Raw genomic sequence first — 20,330 nt, 5'->3', positions numbered from 1 at the left:
AGTGGCTGAGTGCCAGGTGACTCTGCAGGCAGTGCAGTAAGATTATTGTTCATGGGGGAAGTTTCAAGAAGTTCAGAGAATGTCTGGGTATGCTTGTTGAGGTGATTAGGATGCAGAAAGGATCTCTTGAGTTGGGTCCATTTTGCCAGGGATAGTGCACTGACCTAATCATGGGCAACAGTAAAATCCTCACTGATCTTCCTGAAACTAGGCTTTCACTTAGAAATCCCTAGCAAAGAATTTGCTGGAGTCCCATTTCCAGCCAGTTCAGAGACATAAGTACTTCAACAAACAGATTTTTTTCATGTTAGCACGCTGTTCACTGAACCATAATTTGAGGCCCCTCTTTATTTCTGTGTGAGCCACTGGTATGGGGTTTGTCATGTTGTTTCAGATGGGAGACCTGCAAGTTTCAATATGGGCTTGTTCACCTACATAGAAATCAGTGGTCATTTTTGAAGGTGGTTTTCTCCAGCCTTGTTTACAGTGAAACAAATTATATCAGATTAATAGAGTCCATGTAAAGCGGTACACGGCATGTATTTGAGATTTTGGCTATCAGAAAAATTAGAAATAAACAAAGCTGGATTTCTTAATACTGGGTCTGTAGGATCCTTCCGTACTAAATAGTAAACAATACCAACAGACTCTGAGCACTCACTACAGACTTGAATAAATAATTGAAAACCACATGTCTAAGTTTCACTACTTCGAAGAAACATTTGGGTGCTCTGTTCTCTTTATCTTTGCATATTTTTAAAGATGACATAATTTCTTCTTTATTGTCATTATGTAGCTGTAAAAATAAAACAAAACAAGCTTACAACATGCTGTCTACTTTCCTGTCTGACAGCTGCTTTAGGATACAAACAGGCATTCATTCTTCCTTGCCAGGGGTGCCAACTTCTCTTACTGTTTTTTTAGCAGCAGCTCTGATGCTGTTTTTGTGGTGCTAGCTGTCCTCACTGTGAGCTGGTTCAATGGCCCTGCATGCTGCTCTCTCTCTCTCTCTCTAATACAGTGCTGAGAAAAGTATTTACTTAAAGCACTGAGGAAAAGGTGCAGATGGATGCTCTTTGCTAGCTCTTTTCAAAAGCTGTTAATGAATACATCCGGATATCTCTCTTCACATCATCTCCACATTCATGTGCCATCCCCCTCCTTGGTCAGGGAGTGTAAGATGGGAGCTGCACGTACTGTCTTGCAGGTCCACTCGTGCAATAAGACCTCGTGCTTGAGGCTGCCGAGCAGCATCTGTAACAGAAACATTAAATCAGCCCATGCACCCAACTCTCCCAAATGAGAATAGCTTGTTCTTTCAAGCTCATGTGCATTGACTTCCATGACATCAAAGTGCTCATTACCCTGAAAGTTGTGCCTGTGAGTCGTAACAAAGCAATATTTCTTGCTTTTTAAAAGCACACAAGGTTACAGATCATCCACGTAGCATCAATAAAAGTGTATGAAATGAGACAACACCATAACAATAGTTTTCCTCTTAGTTTGTGAAGGAGCACTAATTAGAGAGGATTTTCAGACATCAGACTGGGAAGTGCTTGCTATGTGAAATAAAGATCCTAAGGATATGAACTGAGTCATAACAGCTCTGTGGCCCTGAAATTTGTTTTTCTTAATGGAAACAGTGTAATACAACTCAGAGAAGGAATCTTGTTGAACTCCCTACTCTTGAGGCTGGCAAAGAGCAAATATGAGAAGTTACGCAAGCCACAGTTAAAGCTCAGAATGATGCCATGGCTGTGGAATTTGAGAACCTTATAATTTCCAGTTCAAAATCTTCCTTTGGAAGGAAAGACTTCGCAGTAATGAATGAAGACACATTTAACCATAAATATACAAGGGAGCCTTTGCAAGGATCCAGAAGAAGCTGTGAGGGAAATCAGCTTAAGGAGGCTACAGAGCACCCTGTGAGCATGGCGCCGTCCCTGTGAGAGGACCACATCCTGGAGCCGTCATGACGAGCTGCTCCCTGTGCCACTCGTACCTCCCTGATGAGGTGAATGGAACTATTCAGTGAGCAAAAAGCTAATTGGCACAAGCAAGCTGTTGGAAGGACTGAAATTTCATAGCAACAGGACTGAGAGCTCTATTTTTGGGGATGTACGTGGTATGTGTGACCCTTGTGTTGTCCATTAGGAGTACATTTCACTCCTTCAGGGTTGAAGAGCAATCCAGACATACTCATGACTCACTGAAGGCAAAAGTAAAAGAAAAAAAAATTGCAGATGAAGCTGATAATTATGAATCATCCGGTTACTTTAACATTTAGATATTTTAAATATTCTGCAATACTATTCATTTTTGTTTAAATGCAAAACTTCATGGCTACTGTAGTTGACACGCTTCAGCAATGAAAGGCAGTCTTACAAAATAAGATTTGCAAACAGAATCATATTTTTCATAGCTGAGGTCAAGATTGTTTTCCATTATCAAAAATAATCAGATTAGTGGAGAGGCCTTGATACTGTCATAGTTTGTAGAGCAGGTCATGCCATGCAGTAAGTGCTTGTAAATGAACTTGCTATGGAGGGATATTGCTCCAGACAGAATTTTATGCAAAAACATTGGCTTCCTTCTCAAAATAACTAAGTTTGTTGTCTCAGAGTTGGACTCTTCATAGGGTCATATGCTGCTCCTTATGTTTCAGACAATAACTTCACCCAAGTTGATGGGATCTAATTTCTCACTGTGTAATAAAGGAAACAGATTTATCCAAAATTTTCAGGTTTCTTCCTTAATCCTTGATACTCTGAAGTTTCCCAAACAGTCGCAAGTCCAAATATACCTAAGCAAAAACAGAAAATGAAGGAGAGATACTTTTCACAGTTTTGTCTATGCTCTGGTATTTATGAATCATCAGAATAATTAGAACAAAATAGAAACTAGTGCAAAAGAGCAGTGAAACCACAGGAAAGTGCACAGCCAGCATTTGTGCACAGACAGCATTTGTGAAGGCTCAGTGTGATGTCAGACCTTCCCACGTTTAATCAGTCCTGTGGACTGCATCTGGAGTGACTGGCACTCCAGACCTTCCTTCTCAGATACATTACCTAACAAAATCAACCATTTAATGGGAAAATAAATTAAATCAAGTTAAGGCTTTCATCAAAAATGTAACATACATTTTCATACCAAAGGTAAGGTTATTATTCAGATGAATTCTTTATACTAATTTTCAAGAAAAAATGGAAATTTCAACACAAAATTAAATATAAGAGAAAGTACTCAGCAGTACTAGACCCATCTCAGAAAAGGCCCACATATTATTACAGTCTGAGGTTTCACTAAATATATTCCTCCAAAAACTTACAAACATCCCGTCTCTCTGTTTTTATGTCACTTACGGATCTCTTTAAACTCAGAAATGTTTACAAACAAATAAGCTATTGCTGTATTAAATTTAAAAGTACTGTTTCAATGAAATTAAGTACAAATATCAGTGAACTTAAAGAAAGAACAACTTAAAAAACCAAAATCAAACTAGCCATGGTTTAACTCCAAGAAGTTAATTAATTGTCAACAAACAATAAATAAATTTCTGCCTGAAATTTTAATGAAAAAAAAACCTCCAATATTGCTATTTAAAAGCACTTACAAACCCAAAACAGGTGAAAATATTCCCATCAGGACAAAAGAAATGGATCTAACCCAAAATGAAGTTGATTCTTATCTTGCTATCTGACACCAAAATAGTGACATGGTTTTGAGGGCATTCACTGTCCTCATGAGCACATGGAGATGAGCTCAAGGATCAGCCTTGGTACCTGACCTGAGACCTGAAGGTAGAAATATGAGTGGCCAAAGAGGGTTATGAGAAACATCAGATAGTTTTATATGTCAGCAATTTCATGTCAGAGAATGGTGCATTCACTTTTGGTTTTATTTTTTTCAGGAATGCCAGTTTTTTCTTCCTCAGCTTCCATTACCTTTCCTCTCCTTATGCACCCACCAAAGCAGCTGGGGAATCTCAGTTTCCATTTCTTCACTGGATCTACCCACAGGTTCAGAAAAGCAGTAATCCAGGTGTTTTCTACTCCAGTTTCCAGCTCCACTGACTTGCAGCACACCATGTCCCTCAGCTGTTCTGATCCTGACTTAACCCCTATGGCAGATCACGGGAACTGCATTGCCAAGTTCCCTCTTTGGAGGCAAAGCCCAGCCAGGGCCTGTGCCCAAGGAGAGAAATGCACCCCCTTGCAGCCCTGTTCCACATCCACAGAGCAGTGGGATGCATCAGGGCTGCCTTTGCCTGGAGGCACAGTGTGAGAGGAGCATTAAAATGGATTGAATCACGCTCAACGCCAATCGTATTCACACAACAGGGCACACGAAGAAGAAGCTCAAAGTGGTTGATCATCATGAAACAATGAAGTGAAATATTTTGGATCAGAGCTCTTTTTCTGTGAAAAGTTTAAATGTTTAGACTTTTGGTCTCTGTTTCAAAAATGAAATATTAAAGTCATGCCTACAACTATTATTTAACCAGCTGAACAGAATAAAATGGAAACACTCAACTTTTTTTCCACTTTTTCTCTCCCCTTTTTCTCTTGTTAATCCATTAAAAAAGTTAGAATAGCAAAGGAAAAAATGAAGGAAATGAAAAATTATTGTTTTGGAGTGGGCAATACAGGAAACTAATACCTGACATTATTCATTCTATTCTATTTTATAGCAAATAAAAGGTCATAAAATGATAAAATGATAGGGAAAAAGCAGAAAAACTGGAAAAATCCAAAGGAAGTTTGCAAACCAAGTCCTCTTATGTCAGAGGACTCATTTTTTGATTAGCCTGTAAAACAAAAATTCAGCTATCTCAAATGGCATTCTGAAACACATGACATGAAATATTCCCCTAAATTTAGGTACCTCAATAACTTAACTCCTGTCCTCTGGGATAAGTGTTACAAGAAGTTACACTTTCAGGTTTTAACACATTTGTGAAAATTAGAAAAGATTATACACCTAGGGCATAGTGGTAAGCAACTTTTAAAAATAATGGTGGACACTGGGTAGCTGCACTTTGAAGCAAGTTGAAGTCAAAGTTTTAAACAATCATAGCATGTATACAAAATTGAGAGTAATTCTCCTATAAAACAAAGGAAATCTTCAGTTTGAGGATGAGTACAGTATTGCTCCACTTTATTTGTTCATAAAAAAAGTTGTTTCTTTGACATGTGCCCACACTGACCATATACTTTACTTATGTGTATAAAACCCATACGTGACTCTTTTAGAGCAGCCCTACAAGCAGGACCCATGAAGCACTCTGCTTCACAGCTGAGGTTTCTCACCACCATATGATCTCATTTCTTTTATAATAGCCTGCCTCCATATCCTCCAAAAACAAGGTGCTGAGTTTGTGTCAGTGACTTTTTGAGGGACTGCCTTTCACTTTTGCAGGTGTTTAAACTTAACACTTAAACCATGACCATACTTGGGAACATATGCATATCTACGTTAAGATCATGAAAAAGGACTACCTAGACTCCAATATGTGGTCTGGGAAAATCTGTCAGTTCACCATCCTCCCCTCGCAAAAATCAATAGCTGAAACCTGGGAAAAATTACCAGGAAAGCATATTTCTTTCATCTACAGTCTGTGAGATCCCTGAGCCAAGAGTATGAAGTTTTACTTTTATCAGCCCTAATGGATTTTCCTTCCGTCAGTTTGCCAAAAATTCTGCCTGAAGTGTTTCCCTGTTAACATTTATCAGTAACAATGTCCTATGATCCTATGAAACAAAAAAAAAAAGAGGGATCTTCTTCTTTTTACCATCTTTTTTCTCTTGTCCATTGTATCCCTCAGTGAAAAATATGCCAATTGCTGGTATGAGCTGCATCAGAGGCATCTATTGGGGAAAGGCAACCTATGTAACAACATTCTGCAGGGACAATAAAGAAGATATAAGTAGAGATATGAAGTAGTTGGTAAGGTCACAGCATTCCCAGAAAATACATGCAATTCATAGGCACTTTTGATCAGGAGTATAGTATTTTACATCCTGGAGTTTGCTTCCTGTCTCATCCTTCACTTTTATTTCCAATCCTACAGGCTAGATTTTTAGTTAGCTTCCTTATTTTGGTTTAATTAAACAACAGAACTGCAAAATAGGCTAATTTTTCATCCAGACATTTCTGGGTTTCAAATATTTGATGTAGGTGATTTTATTTGCCAGTGAAAAGGCGTAAATTTTGTTCTGTTTCTCTCTTTTTTTTTTTTTTCAAATGATGCAATTTATCTTGATCATTTCAAAGCCAAGATGCACCTGCCACCAGAAGGGTCCAGTGTCAGGACAGTGGTGGAGACAGGCCAATTTCTGCCTCTGAGTAGGTCTTGTTGGCTCCTGAGAGTCCAGTTGAGCCCACTCGTCTCTCCCTCCTGCCCCCATCCACAGTACCTGGCTCTAGAGGTGAGTGTGTCCCTGTCCATGCTGCCTGCTCCAGGCTCCCAGCCATTCTGGTGTGTGGAGCCAGCTATTTGTGGCCGGCTCTGGCAGGCAAGAGAAATTATTTGGCTTTTAGTATCTTGTTTACTGTTCAAGCATCATTTTCCAAGAAGGATGCTGTGCTGTGTACCAACATGCTGCAAGATGCCTGGGGTAAAAGGTTCTTAGAACCAAGGGACAGCTTCAGTGCTTCAGCTTTTCAAATATCAGCATCTCTTTAAGGACAGGGGAACATCTTCTTCTTCCCTCTTAACCTTATGATAAACCAAACTGAGGTACATGATTTATGTGAAACTTTGGTTTATCAGGCTACATTTCAAAATAGAGCAACAGCAGTAGCATTTCAAATAGATTGTGAAAGACATTCAGGAGATCAGTGCACGGCAGTCACTAACGTATAGGGGTTAGGTGTGTGTTGAATAAATCCTCTTGTCAAGGAAATCTTCCTGCCTGTAAACCTGTGGTGTTCCACAAAATGCTTGCAAATGACACTGCGTAAGAGCTTGTGTCAAACAGAGCTGTTCTGCCTCTGAGATGATATAAAATACTTCAGCTCAACTATTACTTGACTAATGTTTCCTGGATAGTAAATCATTCAGCAACCAGAGAACACTGCTGTCAAAACATCTTTCCTCTTCCTATCTCTGTAGAGCTGGTAGAACTTCTATTAGGTGTAGCTTTACAATGCTGTAACAAAGCTTTCTGTTTGTTGCAGAATATTTCACAGCCATAGCATTCTTCTTTTAATCTATCTTTGACTGATCTCTCTCAGTTTCCCATCCATCTTCTTGCTCTGTGAACTACATGACCTGAATATTGTCAAAAGCAAGGATTTTCATCATGTTTCATGTATTCATTCCTATTGATCTTAGTAGTGTTGAGTCTCTACAGCACTTTCTACAGGGCTGAACTCATTTTGCATGTCACATCTCTCATGTTTTTTATTCCAAGAGAAAGGTGAAGAGTGTAGCTAAAAATTTTATCGTCAGAGCTGCCAGCTCTGAAATGGAGCATGTTAAAATCTCTCACTTGGAAAAACTAATCTGAAAAATGAGCATTCCTGTAAGCATTGAGCAAGACTGGAAGAGCATGAGAAAATGGAGACTTTTCAAAGCTAATTAAATTGCATAATGACATTCCATCAAGCTTGGGTATTATATTTTTTTTCCTTCTTATTTGGCTTTTTAATATGGTTTAAAAGATAGTTTGATCACATGATGAGAATATTTCCCTTAGTACAATGCAGCTTTAAAAAAAGCTCTTTATTGACTCAAGTCAATACTAATACAGTAAAAAAATTTAAGGCTTATACATATTTTTTAAGGGAAGCGTGGTATAATAGGTACTCATTGCAGACAAGTAAATAAAGGAGGAATTTTTAATTTAAAAATTTTCATTGTGGCACTTGTGTGCATCCTGTTGTCTGTGCCATAAAATAAAGCAATATCAGAATAAATAGTTTCATTGGCTCAACATGGTCCCTGAATAAAGAAATCAGCTAGAAATTGCAGCTTAGTGATTGCAAACTGTGGTTTCATTTCTGCAACATCTGGCTTCCAACTTATTTTGAAATAAATGCAAGGACTTTTCATATTCTCATAGTTATTTTCATAGACTGCTCTTTTGGATCTATCTGTGTTTCACAAAAGTGGCAGCAGTGTTACCTGTGGACAGGAAATTACCTATGTTTATTGCTCTGATCATTCTGGTATATCTTCCCTTAAAAAGAAAAAGTGTTCTGGATTTCAAGATACAGGTGCATAGTTCACTTCCTATCCAGCTTAATAAATTGCTTTTCACACTTACTACTTGTAGCCAAATTTTTTAAGATTGGTCTTGTCAATTTGCTAGAGATTGCTGAGCAGAATGATCAATTACACAATTAAGTTTCTACATCACATGTTGTTGCCTAATCTAAGTTTCTGATTATTCTGAGTCTGCAAGAAGTGCTCACACACTTTGCTATTGTTCTGACTACTAAAAGAATAAAATCAGTCACCTATAAAAAAATAAGAAAAGAAAAATAAAAAGAAGCTGGTAAAAAGAAAACAAAAATAAGTGCAAGAATTGTTCAAAGTCCATATGGATTTGAGAAAAAAAAAGAGGATGATTTTGGTATAGGGGACTTCACACAGTGCCAAGAGGATTTTTTCCCATGGATGAGTTGAATATCATGAAAATAAGCATGTATTTATGAGCCGTATGAATACTTTGAATCTCTTTATCTTGTCTTATCTGGGTAGCATCACAGGCTATGCAAGGAATGTTTCTTAACACCAGTACTGTCAACAGTAATAAACATGAAAATGGAATCTATTTTAAAGTTTTCCTGTTACTTCTCACCAATTCTGACTGTTTCCTGACTATGACCATGACTAAACTATGACTGTGGCTGACTAGTCCACTTTGAGAACTCAGACACAGAGAAATGACTGATCTGGCCTTATTTTAGCAAGCTGGCATGACGGAGAGGTAGCATGAGGGATCAGCATTGCCCCCAGTCTCATGCTTTACCCACAAACATAGAGTGTGTGAAGAGGTCAGATACTGCAGATGTAAAAAAAGAGCCATGGCTGTTTATATTGTAGAGAGCAAAACTCCTCCTAAACTCCTGGGCTTACTTATAGCTGACAGAAATCCCCAGGAAAGCAAATTGGTATCTCCTACTCCAAATGGCAAATTAGTGCTACTGGCAGAAGGAACTGGGTCTGTCCTGGTAACCTAAGTCCAACACAAGTGTTGATGTATTGGAGGAGATTCTGCAAGAAGACACGAGCATAACACATGATTAATTAATGTCTTCTGTAGTTTAATCAGCTAATTCTTTAAAAGTTAGCAGGTCAAGAAAGAGAAATCTGATAAGAAATGGAAATATTAAACATAAGGTGGCTGGAAGCTGCAGTGAGAGTAGACATCATATCCCCATTGCTTATATTGAAGATACTTGCTGGATGGTTTTCTACCAGGTACGGCGCTGTTCAGATGCAATGGAAGAATTCAAAATTATTCCTTCTTCAGATAAAACAGCCGGTGTTAGGAAGGAGCAGAGCAGCAGCATTTCACTGGATTTCACTGGAAAGTACAATTTTTTCAGGAGCAGCATTTAAACCCCAGAAGTTCCAGGTCTGACTGAACTGAGTGATTTTGGTACATCAAGCAGCATTTTGGTTAAAACAAATGGTTGGGAAACTAAGTAGAGTAGTAGTCCCACCAAGTAGCTGCTGCATCTGCTAGACACAATTTAATTTAGAAATTATATCTGACTCATTTTAAAAATACAATTGTTTAAAAGTTCCATTTTTTTTATCTCGACTAATTTGGTTATGTTTAGTTAAAGGCGAGGTGTCTAATGCTTTCCAGATCAGTCTGCTTGTGACATCTGTTATACTCACTGTGTTCTACTGCAGATTCTGTATCTTCTTCTTTTTAGTCTGTGTCTACTGTGTAGTAGTTCTTGATGTTTAAGACTGTGACTATGACAGAATGGGATGAAGGAACAAATGTCCATGAGGGAAACCATGTTCTCAGGAATACAAACAATGAAATAGAAAATGTCTGCATTGAATTGGGATGTAAAAAGAAACTCAGGGAGGGAGAAGTGGAAGGGAGAGATCTTCCCCCAAATAATCTCTCCTATAGTCTCCAACAAAATTTCTTACCTGTCATCAGACTGTGTCTTAAACACTAGGAAAATTGTTCATCTGCTTTTCATGATGTCATTTGAATGGAAGCCATATTTCAAACCCAACTTTCAAAAGATTACCATAATTTTCAAATAATACAGTTCAAATAACCTAAGAGTTTTCCCTGACTTTCCACTATAAGGAATTAAATGTACAATACCTTATGGTTTTGGTTTGGCAAGTTTCCCAGTGCCTTGCTAGCATTCATGTGGAATGCATTTTATTTGAGCCATGGATTAAGAGGGGTGTAGCTGACAATGCTGTTCACATTTTATTACAATGTATCTGTTGGAAACTGATCTGAAAATGTTTCACTTGTCATCAAGCAAATAAAACTTCTGTACCCAGATGAATTGGTCTTCAGATCATCTCTAAAACTGTAAATTATGTAGATAGAATTTCATTTTATAAAACAGATTTAGGTATCTGGCAGGTTGTTTCTCTCATGTATTTTCACTTCATTAAAATTATGCAATTACATCATACATTATAAGTATTCAGTTTGCTTCATTAAAAGTTATGTAAATATTAAAAGCATCAATTGCTGTTATAAGAAATAGTGTATCCAGCAGGACTAGAGCAGTGATCACCCCGGTACTCAGCATTGGTGGGGCCACGCCTTGAATCCCGTGTTTGATGTTGGGCCTCTCACTACAGCAAGGACATTGAGGGGATGGAGCATGTCCAAAGAAGGGCAGCAGAGCTGGGGAAGGGGCTGGAGTCTCATGAGGAGAAGCTGAGGGAGGTGGGGATGTTTAGCCTGGAGAAAAGGAGGTGTATCTCTCTCTACAACTACCTGAAAGGATGCTGTAACAAAGCGGGGGTAATTTTTTTTTTCTCCCAAGTAACAAGTGATAGGAAAAGAGGAAATTTACTCCAGTTGTGCCAGTGGAGGTTTAGATTGGATATTAGGAAAAATTTATTCATGAAAAGGGTTGCCAGGCACTGCAGCAGGTTGCCCAGGGAATTGGTGGAGTCACCATCCCTGGATGTGGCATTACAGTCATGGTTTGGTGTTGGAAAGGTCAGTGTTGGGTCAATGGTTTGACTTGGTGATCTTACAGGTCTTTTCCAAACTAAATGATTCTAAAGAGTTTGACACAACTAGAAGCAAGGAAAAGCAAGAAGGGAGAAGTATAAAAAGAAGTAAAGTAGAACAATGGAAATCTTCATTTCATCTTCCGACTGCTTCTTTTCTATTTCCTTCTTCACTTTTTAACCTTTGGCTAGTGGGAAGCAGAACAAAAACCAGTATCATTATCCTGGATGTCAGAAAAGAAGGCTTTCACATCTTCAGGGATCTGCTTGGAGGAATCTCATCAGATATGGTCCTGTAAAGAAGAATAGTGTGAGAGAACTTGTTTATTTTTAAAGATCATCTCCTGTTCTCCTGATCAGGACTCCCATCTCAACCATCTGAAAAATAAAATAAAAACCAGGTGGGAGCAACAATTCTGGGCTTCCCAATGCAAGAGAGATAGAGCTATTGCAGCAAGTCCAGTAAAGCACTGTGAAGATGATGAACAATGAGACGTCCTTCATACAAGGGGACACTGAGAGAGCTGGAACTGTTCAAACCAGGGAAGAGGAGATGTCTAAACACCTCATGGAGAAAGAAGGGAGACCAGAATCTCCTCAGTAGTGTCCAATGGCAGGACAAGAGGCAATCATCACAAATGGAAACACAAGAAATTGTATCCAAATACAGGAAAATGTTTTTTTTCTGGTTTTTTTTATACAATGAAGATGGTTGAGGAGAGAAACTGCCCAGACATTGCACAGAGAGGTTGTAGAGTCTCAAATCACAGAAATATTCAAAACCTGCCTGGCCATGGTCATGAGCAACTGGCTCTAGCCTGCATGAAGAGGGACTGGACTAAATGTTCTTTTTGGTGTCGTCTGTGATTCTACAATTCTGTGATTCTTATTTTTTTCTTTCTTGCTTTCTTCATACTGTTTTTTACATATCACACACAAATGTTCTTGGTTTTTTCCCCTAGGTTGTTACTTACTCCTTATGCTCCTTTTTTAAAACCATTTTTTTTTTAGGAATTCTGCCCTTTTTCATGTTCTTGGAAAATAAATTTTACCCTTACCCTTACCTGTTTCCTCCCTCTCTATTCCAATCCATGGGTATATCCAAAGCCTTTTCTTGTCTGTTAATTGCCTTTTCAAACCTGTCAAGTGAACTTACAGAGTAATGCATCAAATTTGCAGTCTAAATACATGCTTAACTGCATTTTTCTTCAGTTCTTGAATTCAGTAATACCAGTAATATTCAGCCCATTCCAGGGATCTTCTAGATTTATAGTCAACTTAGAAAAAGTTTCCAGTAAAGGCATTGATGTTATTCAGGTTGTTTGAAAAATCTTTTTAGATTTAAAATCTGAAGGCAGTAAAGAGAAGAAAATTAAATCAATGTTTTAGAGCTCAAGAATAAAAAAGAGGTTATAGGGTGTTAAGCTTTTAGTGATTGTTTTTTCACTGACTACAAGCTTGAGCTGTCTCAGCCTCTGGGCTCTTTTAAAGTCTTCACAATAAAGCACATTCAGCTCTCACTAGACCTGTGACCTTCCTCAAATTTGTTTAGCAGTTTGATTGCTAAATTTGTATTTTAGGAGCATATCCATTGTCTGTAACTATCATCCTATGGTGTGCTCACCAGAACATTTACTTAGTGCATCACGCTATTTATGGACTGCACAGCACACCAAATGATCCACATCCAGTTTTTGGTTATTGCAGTGTGCACTACAATCTGCCACAATATCCTCAGAGATATAATCTCCAACTTATTTAGTGTAATGTGGATGGGGAAGAATCTCTTAGAGTACATTTATTTATGTGCATGAAGAAAATGGGATTATATAGTCATAGATATAGATTTTATGAGACGTGGAATCTGAAAGTTTATCAAATCTCATCTCTAATAAAATGCTCATTGTTTTGATATGTCTGGAAAGTTAGACTCTAAAAGCTGTTTATATTAGGAGAATTAAAACACTTTTGGCTTGACAAAATGCCAAAGGATCTTTTAACTAGTATGTTTTCATGTGTAGTTTTTATTGCTGACAGACCTAGACTTTAGTCTGAAATTACTCCATTCTACCAGTAGAATTTATATTTTGGCACATTCTGAACAGGTAACACTACCTCTGTGAAGTCTTCAGGTTGGCATGTTTCGCAAGGAGTGTTGCAAACCAGGAGGTCCTCCAAAGAATGATACAGAACTGCACCAGACTTAAAACCATAACAAATATCTTGGTATCTTTAGCATGGTTTAAGTGGGAACATAAAGAAAAGAATTTTGAGAAACTTCTGGATGTCGTAAGCATGGGATTTATGAGTTATAACATTTTATAATGGATCAAGGCTATCCTAGAGCCCAAACTATCAAAAAAAGTGGATGACTGATAAGGCTTATATGAGCCTGGTCTACACTTACATTTTACTGAAATTTTTAAGCTGATTAGAAGTTTAGATTTATAATAAATATGACTATGTTAGCACAATGCATGGAGGACACATTTATCAGACACAATGTTGCCAAGAAAATATATTTTCAGTAAAGGAAATGAAGCTGATAAATTAAACCAGCAAAACAGTAATTTTTCTAGTTTGATTTGGATTTAAAATTGAATTCTAGCTTTAGATAATATCCTTATTCTTTGCCTGTGTTAATGCAGCTCCTAATTGCACTAATTGAACCCTATTACACGTCCTCATTGACATACTGGAGACCTCACATTTATCAAATTTAGCTTTTATTGTACCCTGTTTATAGGTATATCAAAGTATAGCCTAAACAAACTATATTGAGCCTTCTCTCACTCCTCACCACCTGATGTCAATGAGAGTTTACCAGCAATCAGGCAGCCTCTGCAGACCCAGTGCAGGCAATATCCCTCTGTCCTGCTCCACTTCAGAGGCAGGATCTGCCATGACTTTTCATCCAGTCAGCAGTGGCCCATTCCTTTTGGACCCAGTGCTTCCCAGATGGCTGAGAATGAGCTGACTGTCCTATGGACCTGGTGTTGTTTTCAGAGTAGCTGTTTTCTGCGTTGAAAAGTCCATTTGCATTGTGATTTTCTGCATGTATCTTTTTATCTGCATTTTTTAGAAAGCAATCAGAATTTATATTCTGTTTAGCAAGCAATCCCCCTTGCTCAGTACTGAATGTTTCATATTTTAATTGATTACCATTCTGCTAATTGCTATATCCTTACAAAAACCTCATCATTTCAAAATCTGTCTTCTGGGAGTTCTCACTGGAAACAAACACTCAATTATCATGGCTGACTTGAACACTTTTTGATATGGTTCAAGAAGCTAATCACTATTTTATTTTATGTCTTCAATACATAAATGTTGTGATTAGAAAATACATAACAATCTAATGATATAACTACTCTAAGCTAATCATGTGAGCGAATTAAAGGAATTACAACTTTAACTATCATTCTCCCTGTAGTCTTATATTGATTGACAGAAGCTCTTTTTCCCTAATTTAAATTCTTTATAAATAATACCTTCCTCTTGCAGGTTTTTATTTGACTGATGACTGGACATGTTCTGGAATTTACCCAGCTAGGTTATTGAAAATCAGCATTCCTAGTACTTAGTCATCAGGTATTTCTTAGAAATTTAGGATGCAAAGGTCCAACATCTACTAACTTAAGAGCGTGGATTTAGAAACTTGTCTTAACCTTTTTTTCTTTTTCCCCATCCCTACCTTAACAAAGATCTGAAGGCTTCTACCATTTTTTTCTGTAGTAATGGATAGATACCACTCTTTGAGTTAGTCCCCTAATACAATATTAAAAAGGGTGGTAGGTAATACAAAGAGTTACCATGCACAGGAATTTCTGATACCTCAAACCCTAGTGCATTAATTGTTTAGGGTGCTTTGCCCTATCCCACAACAGGTGATCCCTTACACCATAGTGTCCAAGTTCTGTGCAGGAAAATGCAGTATACTTGTCTCAATACTGCCTACAAATAGCAGACTCATTTAATTACATGCATCAAGTGCTGCACCAAAATTGGAATCCTCCAACCATAAGACCCTAGGGCAAAATACCAGCATCTGACTCATAACTCTCAGGTACTAAGATGTAGGCATGGTGTCTTGAAAGTGCCTAAAAATTATGTCCCACATTAACAGCCTTTTTTTTCATTAATTAACTGAGTCACATTAAACCTAATGTATTAAAAATCTTCTCTTGTGTTCTACTATCAGCTGACACCAAGACGAGAATAATTTTTAAACATGAGTGTTAACAATAACTTTCTTTAACAAGCCATAAATCTTGTCTTTGCTAATATATCTTCTGGCTTTGTTACACCTTACGGTTCACCATGAATTCAGATATAAAAGGCAGACCTTATTTGTTTGCTATGGTTTCAGAATCATTGCCATGAGAGGCCATATCAGCTTCTTCTCCTTTCATACAGCAGCATCAATCCTCCAACGCTTTGGCTTTGCTGCATAACAAAAGCTGACAGTAACTTTTGCCCTATTTAGCTGGCCTTCAGTCTTTTTCTTGATAATTAAGTCCATCAACTGGCTTTTAAAGTCTGGTCAGAACATAATTGATATGGCCCTAGAGTATCTGATGAAATTAGCAGCTGTTATCCTTGCTCATTCCAATTATTTACAACTCTGACTACAACACTCCTTTCTGTGCTATTTTCTTCAAATTTCTCAATGACTTTAATTGGGTAAGGCTCAATAAATTTAGGAGCAAATATTTAAATGTTTGTATTCCAGCCTTCTTTGGGAAAAAAGTTATGACTGAGGCCTTATCTCTGCATCTTTAATGCTCCACTTGACTCAATATCTACACTAATATATCTTAGCAGAATGATGAAAGAAAAACAAAAATAGAATCCCTTACAATCTTCATATACTGTCTACGTCCATATGTTGAGGTGTTGGTGATGACTGGGATAAGACAAAAAGAAAGAATGTTACCTTCATTTAAGGACTAATTAAAAGTAATCCCAAGTTATGGTAGACTGCACAAGCTGATTTCCAGAAGCTTCTTGTTTCTTAAGTCTTACAAGCCAAGCCAAACCAAACCAAAGATGAAAATAAAGAGCAAAGAAAAGAATGATGAGCAGCAAGCACCTTATCTGAGGGCTTTCTTGGTAGTAGAAAGCGAGACACGAGAAGCGAGAAGGGAGGAAAATGGACAGTGATGAGGGAGGGAGAAAAGGGCATGGACATGGTGCCAATGGAGTTATGGTTTGGTTTCCTTATCGGAGGATGCTGTAGAGGGCTGAGAAAACTGAGGCCGCCTCTGTGCATTGTCCCTGGAAGAACCACAATAGCACTGACCCACACCTGCTGACGGAGGGAGGTGGAATGAGGAATTCTGGAGCAGCTGCTATAACCAAAACACACCAGATGGGCTAAACAGAACCTACTCCTGCTGGACTAACACTGAGTGCTGCTTTCCCTCTGCTCCCTGTGCACTGGGCAGGGCTGTACACCCTGCAAACAAGGAAGCGGATCCAGCATTTTGTGTTTGGAAATGTCAGGGTTGCATAACAGCTTAACCAGCATTGAACACCCAGGTTAGAAGATAGTATTGGATTTCATCACATGGTGTTTTGGTCTCCCTGGCTTGACAAACCAGTACAGGTTGAAATAGTGTGCCTGAGTGACAGGAGGATATCCATGTGCAGGGAACAGAGTGTTGATTTTGCTTTTGAATATGATTTGCATTTAATTCATTTGCAATTGCTTTTTCATCATCCTATAAATGAATCAGAATAACTGTGACTCAACAGGGGCAGCGCAAGCCTGGCTGCTCTAATATCTAATGTTTCTCACAGAACCAGTACTCTTATCAGTTTTACAGCATGGGGAGATGAGACCCTGCCTGAATCAATGGTCTTCTTTATATGCATCATATCCATCTGACAGGTGGCACCAATCCATCATGATAGGTGTGCTGTGAACTTTGTTTGAGGAGTAAAATCTGTTCAAGGTAAGAGAGATAATAGGGAGCCATGCAGCTTTTTCCTACTTTTTCGAGCAATAGCGAGATATCTAATGAAACAAGTTCTGAGATTCTTGTTCCTAATTTCTATGCAGCTTTACTCTGGGCTTTTTTCACTATTTTTCTCTGTACAGAAAGGAGTACCTTTAGCATTCAAGTTTTACTTGGAGCATGTAGATTACATCACAAGGAAACATAGACTGGGTACAAGGCTGATTCAAACCTTCAAATTAACACAATGCAAGAAATTGGTCTTCTTTAAGCCCCTAGCCTCCATTCACAGAAATGTGCAGTTGGGTCTTTCAATTTTGAGGAACTCAGTGGAAAATTTTATATTGTTTTTTGTGTGCCTGGAATTTTTTCGATTAATAAAGAAACTTTAAGATGTTTTCTAGCAAAAATGTTGAGAACTGGAAGGCAAGAGCTAGTTTTTGTTTCCAACAAAATAAAAGCACAAAATCCAGTTGCAAGTATTGCTGAGCCAATGGCAAATGTAGATCTGTCAGAAACAAGAAACTCTGTGGATGTAATTGCAGCTCTCTGCCCACTTTGAAACTGGTATGGTATGAGTTGTTTACCAAAGATCATGGGTTTGAAGGACCCAGTTCATGCAGGCTGTAACAACCACATTCTCATCACTGAAAAACAAATTCTAGAAATGGAAAAATATTTTCTTGAAGTTATACAAGACCTAGTTTGTTTATAGTATGTCTTAAGTCTGATTGTGGCTTGTCTTGAGCAGCAAAGCTATAAGAGTAGTTAAAGTAATGGAATGAACAAGCTAACACTTGCTAATAAATAAACATTAATAGCTCATTAATAGGCTATGTTATGATCTGCCTTGGAACATGGTGAAAGATATGAATGGAACTTGATGCCTTATCCACTGAGCAGTCTAGACACAAATACTTTTCAGAAGTAAAGAGTGAGGGCAAAAATATTCTCTCAAGTATCTGTGAGATTTTAGCTGCATTTTGTTTTGTTCAAAGATTACAATGATTCCAGTCAATTACCTCTACTTTATGTTCTTTGACAAGAAAAGAGGGTGGGAATGTCAGCCTGTGTTTCTTTCAGATATCATTCAGGTCCAGCCACTGTTGTTGAGATGGAGGAGTGCTTATTTACACCTGTGCCATCAGTGTGAGCACTGATAAAACTGTGGCTCCTGACTGTTTTAAAAAGTGATCACTACTGGTCAAGCAGAAATTGGACCAAGAATGACAGCTTTCAGTGACACATCATTTTCCCCAGCATTTTACATTTGACAGATGTCTTAAGTCTTTTGTTGGTCTTGAGTCATGCAGTGACAAGTCAGACCCATTCAGCTCATATGTTCTGGACAAGATTGCTTTATGAGAAAATGTGCTTGCTTTCTGTGGTCATTAATATTTAATGGTGGAAATATTCTCTGCCCATATCCATAACTTACACAAGTATGGTGGTCCCATATATAACAGGATAAGCACCAGTGAGGGCAGTTGCTTTCATATATCGCTTAGCATTAAAGCACACAGATTACCTCATCTCTGTATTTTTGTCCCTAGGACAAAGAATATGTGTGTTGTAGATTAATTTATGCAAGTGATCCCACAGGTTTTTAATATTTTCCCTTTCCTCATAACATCCTGGCAACATTCTAAGAAACATATTGCTTTGTCTCAAAAACCTATGGAGTCCTTCTTTAATTACTTCTGTTGATATCCTCACAATGAGATCTAAAGGGAAAGAATTTTTCAATCATATATTTTTTCCTTAATTGTGCAAAATCTTTCTAAAAAGATTCAAGTCACTGTATCATGATAAATTTTTTTTCAGGTATGTATGCTTTCACAATTCTTTGTAAGACAATTGGTGATACAGCGAAACTTTTGGTTTTCCACAGTATTTCCATAAAACATATAATTTTTACAAAAACTGAACAGGCATGCAAGTAAAGTTTATATTTTGGTTCATATGTGAATTCAGAAGATTCTTTTACTATAATTTTCCAATTTACTATTTTTCCATACCTGTCATTAATAGCAGCATGTATCCTCAGACAGGAGTATGTGATTTTCATCATCAGGAACAATGCATAACAAAACATTGTTTTCAGGCATACTGCTCCCTGGGATTTTTGGGTTTTGTTTCTTTTTTTATTTTGGGTTTGGGGCTTTTTAATTATTAGGTTGAATTGAAGCATTTGTTATCAGTGAAAATCTCTGAAGCAAAAATATTCTACCTGGCTAAAATCTTTGCCTACTTTGTATTAGATTAAGCTTTTTTTTCCCCCTTACATGTCCCTAGGCTGCCTCGTGGTTTATGCTAAAAAAAGGACCTTTTATTTAGCTGTATTTAATCCATACAAGGAGGAAGTGCTAGGTTGTAGATTTTCCATTGGGACATCCCCTTTTTCTGTGTGAAAGAATAAGATGGTGTACTGAAGAGAGATAAGACCTTAGGGGCTGGAACACTTGGATTGTTTTCCTAGCCATTTCTGCAAGATTTCACTCCTTCATGCCTCAACTTCACCATCTGGAAAAAGGGACTAATGGTACAAACCTCTTTTGTAAAACAAACAAGCAAACAAAGAACCTCTTTGAGTTCTCCTGGTGAGAACAGAGCTACACAGAGGGAGTTTTATTATTATCAGCATTATCAGCTGGGCTCCACAGTTGTACAAATCCTGCAGTAATCACTTCCTTCCTTGTTTTTTTTTTTTTTCAGAATAGAGGGGCTGAGGCTGTTTAAAATGCCAATGTTATGCAGAGGATACGCCTGCATTCTTGTTTGTCTAGAACGCCATGTTTCTCACATTAAAATTTATGAAACAAAATTCCAATTAATTACAGAGACAGAGTGGATTTTGTGGGGCACCAACATGGAATGCATAGTGCTCAGTTATCTGGACCTTGGATTTGCATTCCTCTGTTATACTCAGCTTCAAAAAAGACGCTTCCTTTAATTTTACTCTTTTCAGAAATTATAATTGATAAATTCACAGAAAACAACTGCCACATTGGGCCCCTAAGGGATGATATGGTATTTTTTTAAAAAATTATTTAAAAATATATCATTATTTTTTGGGTGGTATTATTGTCTACTCTATTTTTCTTCTTAGTAAAATCCTCTCCCTTCTCTGGATCAAATATATGAAATTGATAGAGAACAGCTGCTGTTCAGTCTGCTGGAGTTTT

The sequence above is a fragment of the Zonotrichia leucophrys genome, chromosome 3 (genome assembly GCF_028769735.1).
Source record: "Zonotrichia leucophrys gambelii isolate GWCS_2022_RI chromosome 3, RI_Zleu_2.0, whole genome shotgun sequence".
NCBI classification, from domain to species: Eukaryota; Metazoa; Chordata; class Aves; order Passeriformes; family Passerellidae; genus Zonotrichia; species Zonotrichia leucophrys.
Note: the sequence above shows the minus strand (reverse complement) of the source record.